The sequence below is a fragment of the Mus pahari genome, chromosome 15 (genome assembly GCF_900095145.1).
Source record: "Mus pahari chromosome 15, PAHARI_EIJ_v1.1, whole genome shotgun sequence".
NCBI lineage: Eukaryota > Metazoa > Chordata > Mammalia > Rodentia > Muridae > Mus > Mus pahari.
Genome location: NC_034604.1, coordinates 64315510 through 64320976, shown reverse-complemented (window position 1 = coordinate 64320976; position 5467 = coordinate 64315510).

Sequence of the window (5467 nt, the reverse complement as noted above, 5' to 3'; positions counted from 1 at the left end):
CTGAGTGAAAAGATACATGGCATGTCCGTGAGAGCCTGGCAGATCTGAACAATCTATAAAGAAGTTTGACCTAGTCAATAATTATGAAAGACTTAAGTGAACTGTGAACTGCATATTTCTTTTACATTGTTAAGGTAAATTTATCCTCTTTTGGTGTCCACATCTCAACTCAGAAAGTAAATTTAGGCATAATAATTCTGCCTCCAAATCTTTCATTCCTATATTGTGAAATGGAGATAAGCATCCAATAAAAATCATCCCTGAAAAGGTTAACTGATAAATAAAAGCTAAAACACCACAAAAAGTACCCAAGGAGCTGTAGGGGGCTGCAACCCTGTAGGTGCAACAACAATATGAACTAACCAGTACCCCCTGAGCTTGTGTCTCTAGCTGCATATGTAGCAGAAGATGGCCTAATNNGCCATCNTTGNGAAGAGAGGCCCCTTGGTCTTGNAAACTTTATATGACCCAGCACAGGGGAAGGCCAGGGNCAAGTAGTGGGAGTGGGTGGGTAGGGGAGCAGGGGCGGCAGGGGGGGGGGCGGGTATAGGGAACATTCGGGATAGCATTTGAAATGTAAATAAAGAAAATAATAATAATAAAAAAAAAACCACAAAAATAAAAGCAAGCCACAGCACTCGGCGATCATCCTCCTTCCTCTGGCCTTTCTGGGCACTGCCCATATGTGGTGCAAAGACATACATACAGGTAAAACAAATATGGGCACTGGGGAAAGTAAACTAGTCAGTCAGTTAAGCAGGGGACCATCAATAATGACCAAGGAAGAGTGCTCACACTAGTTAGAAAAACTCCACAGAAAGATGAATCTGACGTTGATTTTTTTTCACAGCATCACAGTCCTTATTTTATTTTTTTATTATTTATTTATGTATGTATTTAGTTATTGAATATTTTATTTATTTACATTTCAAATGTTCTCCCCTTTTCCGGTTTCCCCTCCAGAAGGCACCTATCCCTTCCCCCATTCCCGTGCTTCTATGAGAGTGCTCCCCCCACCCACCCACTCCCATCTGCCCAGGCATTCCCCTACACTGGGGTATCAAGCCTTCACAGGACCAAGGGCCTCTCTTCCCACTGATACCCAACAAAGCCATCCTCCGCTACATACGCACCTGGAGCCATGGGTCCCTCCAGTTGTAGTCTTTGACTGGTGGTTTAACTCCTGGGAGCTCTGTGGGGTCTGCTTGGTTGATATTATTGCTGTTCTTCCTATGGGGTTGCAAAGCCCTTCTGTTCCATTAGTCTTTTCAGTAACTCCTCCATTGGCGACCCTGAGCTCAGTCCAATGGTTGGCTGTGAGTATCCACCTCTGTATGTGCCAGAATCTGGCAGAGCATCTCAGGAGACAGCTATATCAGGCTCCTGTCAGCAAGCATTTCTTGGCATCAGCAATAGTATCTGGGTTTATTGGCTACATATAGGACGGATCCCCAGGTAGGGCAGTCTCTGGACGGCCTTTCCTTCAGTCTCTGCTCCACGCTTTGTCTCCATATTTCCTCCCTTGAGTATTTTGTTCCACCTTCTAAGAAGGACTGAAACATCCACAGTTTGGTCTTCCTTCTTCTTGAGCTTCATGTGGTCTGTGAATTGTATCTTAGGTATTCTGAGCTTTTGGGCGAATATCCAATTATCAACAAGTACATACCATGTATTTTTTTGTAACTGGGTTACCTCACTCAGGATATTTTCTAGTTCCATCCTTTTGCCTAAGAATTTCATGAATTCGTTGTTTTTAATAAATGAGTAGTACTCCATTTTCTGTATCCATTCCTCTGTTGAAGGACATCTGAGTTCTTTCCAGCTTCTGCTTACTATAAATAAGGCTGCTATGTACATAGTGGAACATGTGTCCTTGTTATATGTTGGAGCATTTTTTGTGTGTGTATATGGCCAGGAGTGGTATGGCTGGGTCCAATTTTCTGAGGAACTGCCAGACTGATTTCCAGAATGGTTGTACCAGCTTCCAATCCCATCAACAATGGAGGAGTGTTCCTCTTTCTTCAAATCCTTTCCAGAATCTGCTGTCACCTGAGTTTTTGTTTTTATGGAAAAGATCGTTACCAATCCTATACATCTGATAGAGGACTAATATCCAATATATACAAAGAACTCACGCAGTTAGACTCCAGAGAACCAAATGACCTTATTAAAAATGGGGTACAGAGCTAAACAAAGTATTCTCAACTGAGGAATACCGAATGGCCAAGAAGCACCTAAAGAAATGTTCAACATCCTTAGTCATCAGGGAAATGCAAATCAAAATAATCCCGAGATTCCACTTCACACCAGTAGTCAGAATGGCTAAGATCAAACACTCTTTATTTTAAAATATAAGCTTTATGGCAGTGATTGAAGAATGGAGACTATTGAAAATGTTTTAGCCTGGAATGTAGTGATAAAGCATTACCACTTTACAAATGCCTTTCCCTCCTCCATTTGCATTAGTGGGGTAATGAGATAATACTAGAATCTAATTGTGGTTTTCACCAGTTTATGTTAACTTACCATCAATTATTAAATATTGTGCATGGGAGTCATATAGGCTAGCCATGGGGGTGCATTCCTATAATCCTAGCTCGCTTGAATTCTATTTATAAATTCATATATATATATATATATATATATATATATATATATAGAGAGAGAGAGAGAGAGAGAGTATTTATAAATTTATAAATGCAATGCAAACTACTGAGTTCATTTAATGTTGTCCACACACAAATATATATGTATGTATATAAACACTAGATGTTCCTCCAGTGAACTTATGTTTGATTATCAGCACCCACATGACCATCACAACCCTCTGTAACTCCAGTTTTAGGTTATCCAGTGACCTCTCCTGGTATCCATAGGTACCATGTGGAACACAGATATACATACAGGTCAAAGACTTACATACCTAATTTCATTTTAATTTTAAAATATCCAACTCACCGAATTTGACTTATAAAAGCAACAATACAGAAATAACTATTTGGAATAGGCAAGGATGAACTCTAAGAGACAGCATAAAAGAAAAATCACAAAGGAGGAAGTAGACAGGACAAAACAGGCTACAACGATGCCTGACTTGGGGCACATGGGTAGCTAACAGGCTCAGATCAGTGTCGGAATCATAGCAGGTTCTCAAGAAGCATTGGTAAATTTGTATTGCCACCCAAAGTTTGTCACAGTCAATTTGCTCTCCTCAGCCAAGTTGCAGTCTGAGAATTCTCAGAAAGATTTATCACTCTCACTAGTGTTATATGGTTGCCTAAGATTTAGTGTTAAAGTAATTCTACTTTGATCATTTTTAAAACATATAATAGGCTTAAAGAGGGCTGTAAATGTAGTTGATAATCATATCATAAGACACTAATGATTTTCTTAAATTGTTCCAAATTTCAATCACAATAGAACTAATCTTAGTCCTCACACAATGACCTACAACAGTATTTATCATTTTAAAAGAAAACATAGAAAACGATTTCTTCCTGACTGTATTAGTCCATTTTTAACCTTCTAAAAATATATATTTCATATACAAAACTCTTCTGAAATAGAATAATCCAAGACTGGGGACATGTATTATTCAATTCAAAGCTCACAGTGCACTATTATTTGTTTAGCCGATCTATGGAGCATATTTTTTAATCAGCCTTTATACTCAACATACAAACACATGCACAAGTGTTTCATGGAAAATGGGTACACAAGTTAGAAAGTGACTACAAACAACCAGGTGAAGAAAGGCAACTAAATGGGATATTATATTAATAAAGGAAAGAAGCTCATTCGGTTTATCATTCTAAAGCTTGGAAAGACCCCAAATGATGTGCTGGGTCACTAAGCCATAGTCTGGGTTGCTTCCTTCATGCTGTATTATAGCCTGAAGCACGAGTTTGGGCAAACAAAAAGAGCCAACAAGACACAATAATGGAAACAACTGTTACTGCTTCGATAACTAAGTCTCAGAATAACATAAATCCATCTGTGAGTTCTTTACCCTTATGACCTAACTGCCTACCATTAAACCCACTGACAATATTCCAACACTGATAATCAAGTTCAAAAGAGTCAGAGGGATGATGAGTGAGTGACAAAACAGGCATTTTCAACACAATACTGGAACCTATTTAAAAGAAAGAGAACCAAATATGTGTTCTACGTCTGGTAAATACTCATGCTAGATTGGAAGTTCGCTGACAAATAAAAATAATAAAAGAGAGAGAGAGAGAGAGAGAGAGAGAGAGAGAGAGAGAGAGAGAGAGAGAGAGAATGTTTACATGTAATTGTCATCACAGAAGACCAATAAAATGGGACTTAGGCAATAGTTTTAGCCACACCAGCTGAAATTTTTCCAAAACTGATAAAAAAGATCACATCCACAGATCCCATATGTGTTAGGTATTCCAAGTGGGGAAAACTAAGAAAATTGCACCTGCCTGCACATATAATCATATAATTGTAGATATTGAAGGCAAAATTTTAAGGAAAAAATTAAGCCAGCTGATTAAAAAAACTATTCAATCAATTAGTTCTTTACTAAGATCAGCAAAGGCATGGACAGTACCATGATAGAATTAAGGGATAGGGTAGTGTCAGGCCTTTTGGGTTTAGCATCATCTCTCTAGGAAAATATCTTTCAAAAGCAGACGTACTATGGAGACTTGCAGACATAAAAAGTAAATGACACCACGTTTAGTTCCCTGTCACTGGAGTAAACACAAAAAAAAGTCCCCTGAAGTGCAATATGATAAATCCAGATAGAAGTATAACAGAAGTATGAAGAACAGTAGACCAATACTCACATTGACATAAATATGAAGGATATTGTTACTTAAATCCATAACATTAATAATCACCATGATATTGTTAACAAAATCATAAGTAAATACTATTACATCAAAAGAGTCCAACAGATGAACAGGGTAATTATATTGGAAGTGTTGTGAGGTTTTTGCCTTTGGGGAAGGATGTCATAGAATGTCTAATGTAATAAGCTGTTGCTAGTTAAGCACATTTTCATCTGTGAAACAAGGGCCTTCAAATAGCAGCCTGTGGACCAATTCTGGCTAGCCATTTGGCTTTCTTTATAAGGTTTTATTGGCTTACAGCCAAGGTTCTGTTTATTTTTTTTTACTATGGTTTCATATGCCAAATGCAGGATGAGCTACTTTCTGTATCATCCATTATAGGTTCAAAGCCCAAGCCATTAATTATGTAGACTTTTCCAGGAAAAAAAAATAAAAGTTTTCAGACCTCTACCCTAAAATAATAATTTAAATAGAAAGGGTTTCTGAGATGGCTCAGTGGATAAAGGCCCTGGGGTAAGCAAAACCACCTAGGTTCAATCCCGATGACCACTGTGGAGGAAGGAGATATCTCCTGCAAGTAACCTCCATACGGACTCCATGGAATATGTACACACACACACATACACACACGCACACACACACACACA